The sequence below is a fragment of the Mytilus galloprovincialis genome, chromosome 13, assembly GCF_965363235.1.
Source record: "Mytilus galloprovincialis chromosome 13, xbMytGall1.hap1.1, whole genome shotgun sequence".
Taxonomy (NCBI): Eukaryota; Metazoa; Mollusca; class Bivalvia; order Mytilida; family Mytilidae; genus Mytilus; species Mytilus galloprovincialis.
Window position 1 is genome coordinate 51,463,007 of NC_134850.1, and position 12,851 is coordinate 51,475,857.

Here is a 12,851-nt window from a genome sequence, read left to right on the forward strand (position 1 = left end):
AAGTGTTTAAAAAGAGTATAAAATCTTTCGTTAGATGAACTTGAAAATTGAGGCCATAATCGGCCCTTACCGGACCTACTCCTTTTGTAAATTTTTGTAAATTTTTACAAAATATTTTCCAGTCACTTCTGGGCCAATTTTATTATAGATCGAGATAATTGTAAGCAGCAAGATTGTTCAATAAACTTAGATCTACAAACACATCACCAACATCAAAACACAATTTTGACATGAATCCATCTGTGTCCTTTGTTTAAATTTGATATGCACATAGACAAAGGTGAGCGACACAGGCTCTTTAGAGCCTCTGGTTAGTAATATGATAACTATATTTTGGTATGTGAGTACCTTGCAAGGTCCTTATGCCCGTCAGACAGTTTTCACTTGACCTCGACCTCAGTTCACAGAAATTAACAACTATAGGTCACTGTACAGCCTTCAACAATGAGCAAAGCCCATACCACATAGTCAGCTATTAAAGGCCCCGAAATGACAATGTAAACAATTATTGTTTCAAACGAGAAAACAAACTGCCATATTTATATAAAAAAATGAACGAAAAACAAATATGTAACACATAAACAAACGACAACCACTGAATTACAAGCTCCTGACTTGGGGCAAACTTAAGTTTGGTAGGTCAAGTCCATATCTCGAGTACTATAAGCAAAAGTTCTGGTATATTTGGTGTATGGAAGGACTGTAATGTGTACATGTACAATACAACTGGCAGGTGTCATCCGACCTTGACCTCATTTTCATGGTTCAGTGGTTATAGTTAAGTTTTTGTGTTTGGTCTGTTTTTCTTATACTCAGTGTATGCAATAGGTCTATCATATTTGGTGTATGGAATGATTGTAACATGTACATTTCTGGCAGGCAGGTGTCATCAGACCTTGACCTCATTATCATGGTCCAGTGGTTATAGTTAAGTTTTTGTGTTTAGGTATGTTTTTCTTATACTCAAGTGTATGCAATAGATCAACTATAGTTGGTGTATGGAAATATTTTATGATTTACATGTCAGTTTTATTTGACCTTGACCTCTTTTTCATGTTTCATTGCTCAGTGTTACTTTTGTATGTTTTGGTCTGTTCTTCTTAAACTATAAGCAATAGGTCAACTATAGTTGATGTATGGCAGAATTGTAAGCTGTGCATGTCTGCATGGCATTGTTCATCTGACATTGACCTCATTTTCATGATTCATTGGTCAATGTTAGTTTTCTTGGTTAAAGTCTGCTTCTTAGAAACTATAAGCAATAGGTCAACTATATTTAGTGTATTTAGTGAATGTACACTCTGAATGATTAAAAGTGAAATACTGACAATGAAACAGTTGTATAAACATCGATTTTGATGCTGTTGAAAACATGACACAGACTTACAGTTTATACTGAACCTTAAAGACAATAAAATCAACTCAAATATGATATGTATGGCTTGTTTTCTATCAAAGCCAATGGAATATCTTTACATATTAAATTGTGTTTGTCTTATAATTTGATAAAATACAAACTGTATGTAATCACCAAATACCCTAGCATCAAATTAAGGTTCATCATAACAAACGGACAAATATGGCTGTATTTACATGCCAAAAATTACTCTGAATAAAACTCTCTCTCTTAAACACAATATGCATTTAACTTTTATATATCTAGTGGATGCTAGGCATTAAAACTTTCCAAACAGCACAGGTAAGTCTGTATACAGAGTAGTTTTTGAGGTGAAAATACGGCCATATTTGTCCATTTGTTATGATGAACCTTAAAGAAGACAAAGTATCTCAGCCAAATTTAAAAATGGTGCAAGTCAAGTGCCAAGGGTCAAGACCATGCTTACTACACTTCATACAATGCTGACTATGGTGGCCCTAATTACTTGACTAAAAATATGGAGACAGCTACCTACCAGAAGACCTCCAAATCTCCAGTTGTAGCTTGACAACTCTGTCACATGTCTGGTGTTATAAAGCTCTATATTAAGGGCTATCAACATAATATCAATGATTTGTAAAGAAGGCGAGACATTTCAGCATGTGCACTCTTGTTACAGTTTGTTCTTATGCTGTGAGACAACACTGTCCCAAGTTATGGGGAGCCCTAACAAACACATGTTTAACCCCACCACATTCTTGATGTGAATATCCAAGTTGGGAGACTGTGGTTCAGGGGTTGTAGCTGGTTCCTGTCTGTCATATTTGTTTCTCTTAAATGGTTTTGTTATAAATTATGCTGTTAGTTTTCTTTATTGAATTGTTTTATAATTTTTATCTCAGGGTCTTTTATAGCTGACTAGTATAGTATGGGTTTTTGTTATTATTGAAAATCCTACAGTTGTCTATAATTGCTAACATCAACTTCATTTGAACTTGGGTTGATAGTTGTCTAATTGGTAATCATACCACATCTCTATACTTTAATAAAAAAAAAAGGATAAATTTGGCATTTTAGGAAAATACAACAATTGAGAAGTAGTCTTTAAAGGTGTACAGAACACCTAAGGGAGTGAACTCTTAAAAATCAGCTGAGTGTTTTAATCTCATAGTACTGGTAAGGAAAAATCCAGCTTTTCAATGATAAAAATTAGTGTTTGTCAAACTGCTATATATGGTAGCCAACCAAATTGTTCCTGTAAGTTGAGCCATATTTTTGTAAACAGGTCAAAGTAAGTATTTTGTCAAAGCTTTATAAAATTTAAACTAGCCAAATCTATTTTAGTCAAAGTGTTGGGTACCCCCTTAATGTTTGAGGGAGCTACCATTTGATTTTTTAGGGAGGGGGGGGGGCTAGGATGAAAATTTTTGTCCTGCATTTTTTCTAGCTGTAATCTCTGACCTGCCTTTTTATTTTTCACTCTGTTTAGTCCTGCCTTTTTTTTTAGTTTATTCTGACTTTTTTTTACCTAAATTGTCGTCCTGACTTGTTTTTTTTGCAAGTGTCTCATCCTGCCTTTTTTTTACTCAAAACTCCTGTCCTGCCTATTTTTTTCAAATTTCATCCTAGCCCCCCCCCATAAAAATCAAATGGTAGCTCCCTAATGTAAATGGACAAGTGGACGGTCTAAACATTCTAAACACTTCTAGTCAATGCATATTACCTTAACTCCTTTCCCTAAAATATAAAGGCTTAAACAAAACAAACAATCTATTTATATTGCCAATAACTCAGACAGCTTGAAGGGCACTGGATTTTAATCAAATCAAATCAAATCTTCATTGTCATAAAACTACATATTTATAGTTGTGACACAACATAACAAAATGAAAATAAAAATAACAACAAGATCATTAATATACACAATAAAAGTAAATATTTTAAAGAGTCCCCTGTCCTCAGTTCAATAGACTGTTTTAATTTACCTGAATGTGTGAAATTGGGTTGAGTATATATGTTATTTTATCTATGTAATTTAAATTTATAAAGTGGATATTCTCATTTATCAAAAAATCAAAATAAACTTTAATCATAATTAAAACAGTATACACTAATAGAACTCATAAGCATAAGCATAAATAAAATCATATCAATCATAAATGAGAAATTCTTGTACATTCTTGTACATTGTTAAAGAGAGAAAAAAATGGCGAAATCGCTATCATTGACAATCACACCGGTCAGGAAAAAACCAACTAAAACGAGTGAACTCGTGGAAAAAAGTTGGAAACCTGTGTTTAAACTAAATGCTTGGACAGTATTCAAAAAAATCTATAATTATTCAAATAAAAATAACCATATATATTTTAAATAATATGTAAACAGAAACTTTTTTCTTGCTATTTCTTGAACTGAGGGAAACTTTGGCACCATTATTCAAAATACCTAAATGACACAATCTGCCTCCACCATGTTTTTATTAAAATAAAAGAAATTAAATCATCTTTCAATGAAATTAGGAAGATATAGAATAACCATAATGGTAAGGGTATCATAAGAAAATTAATGACAGTTTTGTTTATTCATTATAATTCTTATTTGCTGGATACCAGCGCACATATTCATGCAGTCTGGTTGTTACAAAAAAAAAACCAAGAAAACTAGTGCTTAGTTTGCACATTTTTGTGTGAGGCATATACATACATTTCTATTTTGATACAAAAAAATTAAGCAATTCATTTAAGGATGTAGTCAGGTGAAATTTAAAAATCTAAAATTTATAATTGATACTATACAGCAGAGAGGAGAATAAGTAAAGGAACACAATAAGCTAAAAATACTGATAGGTTATGGAACTCATTTTCCAGATATTTGATATCTAATACTTTAAACATGGTGGGAAATGGCTGATTCAGACTGTTACCTTCTAATTAGCATTGGCAGAATCTGTGTAGACTTTGGTAAATGAACTTTTATGAGTTTTTGAAGTGCATATAAATGAAAAGAGAATAGGGTGATATAGTGCAAAAACATTTTACACTGTATCAAGGGAAGAAACCATAGAAGTTCGAACAATAATTATCTGACAAAAAATCCTAAACCTGACAGACTGCATCCTTGAAAGGGTTTCAAGTTTCATGAATTTTGACACTAGAAAAACATACATACGATTTTATCTTAGTAAATACATTTTATATAGTTTCATTACATTTTTGACATAGCAAATCAATTTGGAATAGCAGCTCATACCTGTATATAAATTTTCATAACAATCCTTGCACAAAATGCACAAAAAGAAAATTTCTAACAAATACTCAGTTTTCTTCCTCAAATTTGACACTGGTAATATATTTGTAATAGCATATTGTGTCTATAATATATATATATGAATTTTAATTACAATCTCAGCAAGATGTTTCTCAAAAATTTAGATTTTTTTTTAACAAACACTATGTGTTTACTGTAATGGATTGTTCCCCTTTTTTATCCTTGCTAATCACATTATCACTATGCATCATAAGCTTTAACACAATAATGGAAATATAGGAAATAGATGAAAAAATATGATTACTTTGTGTTAAAACAAAGGAAAAAAGATATATTTGTTCACAAATTTACATCTCAGATTTCTTTTTATGATGATATAATTTTGCATACAGATTGATTTTCAGCTAAATACAATAAAAACATGCAAATTTCAATAAGTTTTTTTGACAGATACAGAGCTCATGCATCAATTAAACAAATCTTTTTACATTATGTTGTTATGATGAATGAACTATTTCATACTATTTGGTTCCATATGTATAGGTGGCACCTAACACTACAGGGAGATAACTCTGGAAATCAGCTAAATGTTTTTAATCAAGTTATAGTGTTAAGTTAATATTAAGCATATCCAATGAATTTCTTCAAAAAAGTGTGTGGTTCAAGTTGTTTGAAAATATCATATTTTTGTCAAAGGGTCAAAATTTTATGAAAATTAAACGAGCCAAATTAATTTTAGTCAAGGTGTTTGGTACCACCTTAAGTACTTAATGTGCTATTCAAATCTATATGATGTCATTTTAAGTACATATACATTCATTGTCTAATTGAATATATCAGATAATCGGATATTTTTAGCTGACATTTTGGGTATCCATTTTGCCGGAGTCTACTGTACTTGTTACTAGTAAAATCTATCTGGTGCCATAGTAAGTACTCTATGCTTCTGTTCAAATCTGTTTCATGCCATATTAAGTACTTTGTTTCTAGTAAAATCTGTTTCAGTGCCATATTAAGTACTTTGTTTTTAGTAAAATCTGTTTCAGTGCCGTATTAAGTACTTTTATTTCAAGGATATTATGATTATTTATTATTTTGTATTACAATTGTTAATAAACAAACTGATATCATGGAAAAATCTGTTCTTATGATTTCACAAAACCAAGGAGATTGATTGATTGGTGTCTAAGGCCACTTCCAGCATTGTTCCCTTCCTTGTGGCAGTCATGTTTATTGGTGGATGAAAGGGGAGTGTCCAGAAGACAGAAGCTTTGGTAGGAAGTTGGAGGTGAACGCACCACTTGCAAAAGCCCAATGTACAATTCCCAACTTATTACAGTGTTAAATTGACATTGGCTAATGAAACAGTTGTTGGAATAACTAGACCAATCTGCCACCATAACCCCTCAAAAGAAACAATGATTCTACCCTCACTTTTAACAATAGAATAAAAAAAATCACTTATTGTATTTTACATATTAAGTTACATTAAGTGAAATTCTCAGTAAAATAAATAATCAGCAAAATGCATATTAATTTTTGAATGGTCTATAAAAGATTCATTTATGATAATTCTAAAGCCCTTATAACAATACTTCAGGGATTGTTGGAGTAATTAAACTATATTGGCATGTTTTAATTATTTTTACAGCACCTTCATCAGAATAAGAACTAAAGAAGATTACAAAATGGTGAAGTGATAATTTGTACTTCACAATGTCAACAGGGGGAATAATTATAAATAAAAAATGAAAGAAGGTATGAAAGTAAACTTTAAAAAGAATGTTAAATAAAATTTGTTGAATAATGTTTAATCAAATTTTGCAGAGGTACATGCTTCCAATTGGCTTCCCTCAAAGTTACATGCTTCTAATCGGGCCCACTCTGCCGGGGGTACTGCTTCTAATTAGATTTAGCAGACAGAGGTATATATGTACTGCTTCCAATCAGCTTCGCAACAAGACAGAGGGTATGTGCTCCCAATTAGCTTCACTAAGAGGTACGTGCTTCCAATTGGCTTCGCTCAGACAAACGTACTTCTTCCAGTGTTGAAATGGTACGGTAAGCAAGTCTGTACTACATTCAGCGTAGTAAATGGTACATAATTGCAAGTCAAATGTCGTCCAAATTAACAAAAACATATTTTATTTAACATTCTTGATCCAGTTAACTTTCACATCTGCCTTCCCTCCCTATTTATAATTAATCCTGATGGTGACATTGTAAAGATATTTGATTTTTTTAAATGACAGGAAAAGGGACTTGGACTTTTACCTTATATTTGCATTGGAATTATTTAGGTCTCAAATCGCCATAAAAGAAATGTAGAATCTGCTTAGATTATAGTGATGACTTTTTTATGAGCTATTGAAGAATTCTGAGTAAAAACTAAAAATTGATATACAGGGCAATTTTTTCCCCATGTGTCATAGGGAAAACCCAAGGAGTAGGAACTTCTGACAAAATGGCCTTATTCTGACCCAGCTACATTTTTTACAGTTACTGAAAAAATTATTAATATTATACAATATCTATGACAGGCATTAGTGAACAAAAAATACTCTCAGCGGTTTACACAACAATATAAGATAACCAATAATCTTAGTAATTAACAAACTAAAATAATGCACATCAGATAAAATAACAAGGACCAAACAATAAAACTACATGAATGAATAACCATTACAACTGTATGAAAATACATATAAAAACTATACGAGTTCAGACATTAATAGAATCATGTTAGGCAATATTAGATAAATTTTCTCTTTCTACTTAAAAGTTTCAAACTTCTGTTCATTCTGCAAAATCAATATGGTCGGTTTTGTCATGATTTACTTACTGTAAGCATATTTCTAAATTGAACTCATCTATGCAATTATGTCTGTCAAATCGGTCTCTAGTCTTTTGTTCATTCAAGATACACCATAGGATTATTACTTCATATTGTGACTTCTGCAAATTTCATCAATAGGTTTAAAAAAAAACATACAGTACATTTACAATCCTAATACAGAGCCCTTTGGTACACCAAAATGTAGCTGCATATCATCATTATTAATATTTATAAGAGATAAGTTATGTTCTGTTGCTTTGGTAAAATCTAATCCATGAAAGGGCATTATCAGATATTCTGTTGGAGTATTCAATATGTTCAATCAGAATCCGCTGGTCAATTACTTCAAATGCAGCAGATAAGTCTAACATTACAAGAATAGCACGACAGGTGTTATCAAGTGCTAGCAAAATGTTGTGTGATGAACCTTATTGAAAGCTGTGTCCTTTGAATGACAACATATCACGGTAGTGTAACTGTATGCCATCATAAGCAAATACAAAATTAATCACAATTCTTTTATGCAGCCACAGTAATCATGGTAATGGTAAGCTGAAAAAGAATTAAGACACTTTCAATTTTTCTGGCATATTACATAAGCGGGAAGTTTGGTTAGCCACAACACCAGGTTCCACCCATAATTATTTCTTAAATTGTCCTGTACCAAGTCAGGATTATGGCAGTTGTTATCAAATAGTCCGTTTCTATGTATGTTGTTGTTTGTTTTCAGTGTTTCTGTTGTCCCTTTGTTGATGTGTTGATGTTGTAATCAGGATTTGTTTTTTTTTCAATTGATTTCTGAATTTTGAACAGCAGTATCATACTATTTTTTTATTGTTTTTATTTCAGAAATTTAAATTGAGAATAACAATAATAGGTTAAGTTTTCATCAAATACTCTTAAAGCTAACAAAAGAAAGTTCCTAAAATAATCTATTTTGCCTTCTTGACACATCCTTTCAAAAAATGTTGAATTGTAAGAAGATAATAATAATTCTGTGCTTGTACATGATCTTTAAACACAAAAAGTTTATAAATCTTTGTAACAGCTCTTTCTTACCTAAAAAGTCAATGTGTCATTGGCCATTTCCAACATAAATCCTTATTTTCAAAGATCAGCTGTTTTGCTGTACCCTGGAATATGAAATGTCTTGGTCAATGAAAATTGTTAAAAATACCACTGTTGGTATATTCAAGTACTTAGTACCTTATATAGAAACATTTATAAAACATCAAGGTAAAAGGAGGAACACATCAATGTGACATCATCCCAACAACACAACACATAACATCTATGTTATCAATTGAAATCTATAAAACATTTATAGTCACAAAATAATAATGAAATACAAACAAGATTGCTTATGATGCAGTGGTGAAACGTCCCCTGCGCTGTATACGTGAGGAAATCAATTGTGGTACCACAATGTGTAATTGTGGTACAATAGACAAATATGGTTAAATTCCTGAAAAAATGGTTGGATCAAGATGGCAAACAATCCAACCAAGTTTAAGGGCTGTCTGTCAAATGGTGCCAGGAGTTGCATTCACAAGGTGATAGTATTACAATACTCATTCTTACTTTAAAAATCGGCTTGAATGGCCATTCTAAACATCAATCCATACTGACAAATTATAATAAATGCTGGCCTGAAAAGTAAAATGATAAGTCATTCAAAATTTGTTTTAAAAAAATTATTGGAACATTGTATTGTAAATATATTATTGCAGAATCATATATTTTTGGTGGGGAACAATTTCCATGGATTGAGGAACAATTGTAATTTTAAGGTGGTATGGGTGTCTTTTGTCATCTTGGATTGTAAAAAAACAGAGAACCTAAGGTCCAGATTTTCTATCAAATTAGCAAAATTTGATGCAGGAATGTAGATATTTAAATGTTTTTAAAATGGCATTTTAAGGGGAGGTAATTCTAAAACAGTGCATTTTCTAAAGGAATCTACATTGAATTTTCCTATTTTGTATTTTAGTCTGAAAAACGTACAGTGACTCTATCTTTTCTTTTGATATTCTCAAAGCATTGTCTAAAAGCTATCTTTTCCTAATTTATTTTACAATTCTATCAATTCGATTAGTTTCTAATCACAAAATTGTGTTTTTTCCTGTATAATCCATACAAACTGTGTCATTTTGTCACAACCTGTAGCTTGACAAAATGTGCCGTGACCTATCATTTTTAGTATATTTTTTAACATATATCAATATATACTATGTTTTGGCTAAGTATGAACAAATTCTATCATTTTTATTCTACACTCTCATACCAATTTTAAGTCATAAAAATGTAAAAAAAAAAAAAAAAAAAAAAAAACACATTTTCTGACCTCTAACAACTTTAGAGTTAAGAACACTTTCCTTAAATGAATATAAAATGTGTTTCACTAGAGGAATTATAAACCTACCTAATTATTAGCTAAGTATTAGACCACCAAGTCTTACTCCAAATCCATTAAAACTTAGCCGCTGGAAGAACCTAAAAAAGAATTCAAATTAACACTAATATATATATTACAAATCTTTTAAATCAACAGCCTAAAATTTAGTTTTCTAAAGAAATATTTTAATTTTAATTTTAACCTCATTTTTTTTATTTTATGCTCTAACAGTTATCTTCCATTGAACTAAAACTTCTCTTTTGAGGTAAAATCCTATCTCAGGATTTTCTTTTCTGATATAAAATTTTATGGTCATAAAAAAACTAAAAAATGTCAAACCAGAAAACAGTGGGATAAAAACCAGCTTAAATTGGAGGCTTCACTTTTGCTATGCCCATATGAGAAAGTCAACCTACTTTCTTAACAAAAGTTTTCCTGCTAGATTAATTTTGATAGACAGATCCAATGGAATTGAAGTTTCAGGCCTTTGGCTCAACTGAACCAAAGTTGTAAAATGGGATAAGAGTATGTTATATCTCACACTATCAGTCCTATACCTTCCAAATGAAAGATCCTAGAAAATATTCTCGTCGAAAGGACAGCTGAACCCAAACCTTCTGCTTCATCCCATTGCAGAAAACCATAGTGGTGATGAATAGATTTGGAAGATGATGTCCAGGATACTGATGGTGTGAGGTAGGTTATATCTCACACTATCAGTCTATAGCCTTCTTTATGAAGGACCCTTGACAATCTTCTAGTCAAGAGGACAGACATGAAAGATTGGTGTCCAGGATACTGATGGTATGAGGATGGTTATATCTTACACTATCAGTCTATAGCCTTCTTTATGAAGGATCCTAGACAATCTTCTAGTCAAGAGGACAGACATGAAAGATTGGTGTCCAGGATACTGATGGTGTGAGTATGGTTATATGGCACACAATCAGTCTTATGCCTTCCATATGAAGGATCCTAGACAATCTTATAGTCAAGAGGACAGACATGAAAGATTGGTGTCCAGGATACTGATGGTGTGAGGTAGGTTATATCTCACACTATCAGTCTAATGACTTCCATTAGAAGGATCCTAGACAATCTTCTAGTCAAGAGGACAGACATGAAAGATTGGTGTCCAGGATACTGATGGTGTGAGGATGGTTATATCTCACACTATCAGTCTAAAGCCTTCCTTATGAAGGACCCTTGACAATCTTCTAGTCAAGAGGACAGACATGAAAGATTGGTGTCCAGGATACTGATGGTGTGAGTATGGTTATATCTCATACTATCAGTCTAATGACTTCCATATGAAGGATCCTAGACAATCTTCTAGTCAAGAGGACGGACATGAAAGATTGGTGTCCAGGATACTGATGGTGTGAGTATGGTTATAATTCTCACACTATCAGTCTATAGCCTTCTTTATGAAGGATCCTAGACAATCTTCTAGTCAAGAGGACAGACATGAAAGATTGGTGTCCAGGATACTGATGGTGTGAGGATGGTTATATCTCACACTATCAGTCTAATGCCTTCCTTATGAAGGATCCTAGACAATCTTCTAGTCACGAGGACAGACATAAAAGATTGGTGTCCAGGATACTGATGGTGTGAGTATGGTTATATCTCACACTATCAGTCTATAGCCTTCTTTATGAAGGATCCTAGACAATCTTCTAGTCAAGAGGACAGACATGAAAGATTGGTGTCCAGGATACTGATGGTGTGAGGATGGTTATATCTCACACTATCAGTCTATAGCCTTCTTTATGAAGGATCCTAGACAATCTTCTAGTCAAGAGGACAGACATGAAAGATTGGTGTCCAGGATACTGATGGTGTGAGTATGGTTATATCTCACACTATCAGTCTATAGCCTTCTTTATGAAGGATCCTAGACAATCTTCTAGTCAAGAGGACAGACATGAAAGATTGGTGTCCAGGAAACTGATGGTGTGATTATGGTTATATCTCACACTATCAGTCTATAGCCTTCTTTATGAAGGATCCTAGACAATCTTCTAGTCAAGAGGACAGACATGAAAGATTGGTGTCCAGGATACTGATGGTGTGAGGATGATTATATCTCACACTATCAGTTTATAGCCTTCTTTATGAAGGATCCTAGACAATCTTCTAGTCAAGAGGACAGAAATGAAAGATTGGTGTTCAGGATACTGATGGTGTGAGGATGGTTATATCTCACACTATCAGTCTATAGCCTTCTTTATGAAGGACCCTTGACAATCTTCTAGTCAAGAGGACAGACATGAAAGATTGGTGTCCAGGATACTGATGGTGTGAGTATGGTTATATCTCACACTATCAGTCTAATGCCTTCCTTATGAAGGATCCTAGACAATCTTCTAGTCACGAGGACAGACATAAAAGATTGGTGTCCAGGATACTGATGGTGTGAGTATGGTTATATCTCACACTATCAGTCTAATGCCTTCCTTATGAAGGATCCTAGACAATCTTCTAGTCACGAGGACAGACATAAAAGATTGGTGTCCAGGATACTGATGGTGTGAGTATGGTTATATCTCACACTATCAGTCTATAGCGTTCTTGATGAAGGATCCTAGACAATCTTCTAGTCAAGAGGACAGACATGAAAGATTGGTGTCCAGGATACTGATGGTGTGAGTATGGTTATATCTCACACTATCAGTCTATAGACTTCTTTATGAAGGATCCTAGACAATCTTCTAGTCAAGAGGACAGACATGAAAGATTGGTGTCCAGGATACTGATGGTGTGAGTATGGTTATATCTCACACTATCAGTCTATAGCCTTCTTTATGAAGGATCCTAGACAATCTTCTAGTCAAGAGGACAGACATGAAAGATTGGTGTCCAGGATACTGATGGTGTGAGTATGGTTATATCTCACACTATCAGTCTATAGCCTTCTTTATGAAGGATCCTAGACAATCTTCTAGTCAAGAGGACAGACATGAAAGATTGGT

General features: G+C 32.8%; 1 long non-coding RNA gene across 1 annotated transcript in view; it reads right to left on the minus strand.

Annotated features, from left to right (window-relative positions):
• Positions 1-3,177: 3,177 nt before the first annotated feature.
• Positions 3,178-12,851, minus strand: part of LOC143056260 (uncharacterized) — a 33,739-nt gene continuing 24,065 nt past the window's right edge. The window contains exons 3-6 of the long non-coding RNA XR_012972271.1: positions 9,904-9,974; positions 9,063-9,130; positions 8,541-8,614; positions 3,178-8,033 (exon numbers count right to left, since the gene is read on the minus strand). This is a non-coding gene — a long non-coding RNA (uncharacterized LOC143056260). The remainder of the gene's footprint in view (positions 8,034-8,540; positions 8,615-9,062; positions 9,131-9,903; positions 9,975-12,851) is intronic.